The sequence below is a fragment of the Odontomachus brunneus genome, unplaced genomic scaffold, assembly GCF_010583005.1.
Source record: "Odontomachus brunneus isolate Ranch 3 - 2012 unplaced genomic scaffold, Obru_v1 Obru_scaffold_089, whole genome shotgun sequence".
NCBI lineage: Eukaryota > Metazoa > Arthropoda > Insecta > Hymenoptera > Formicidae > Odontomachus > Odontomachus brunneus.
The window spans coordinates 1,119,965-1,120,164 of NW_022639539.1; positions in this window are offsets into that span (position 1 = coordinate 1,119,965).

The following is a 200-nucleotide window of genomic DNA, read 5'->3' on the forward strand; positions in this document are numbered from 1 at the left end:
GTCTGTCGTCCTATATGTTACTCCACTTTAACTTCACTAACAAACGTGTTTCGTACGGCCCTCATATGTTGCATGAGATTTGGCACGACTTGCTCGGTTTTTGCCGTCAGTTTGCCATCATATGTTGCTCGGCACGTCTTGTTCGATTTTTGCCGCAAATTTGCCGTCACGCGTTGCTCGGCACATCTTATTCGCTATTT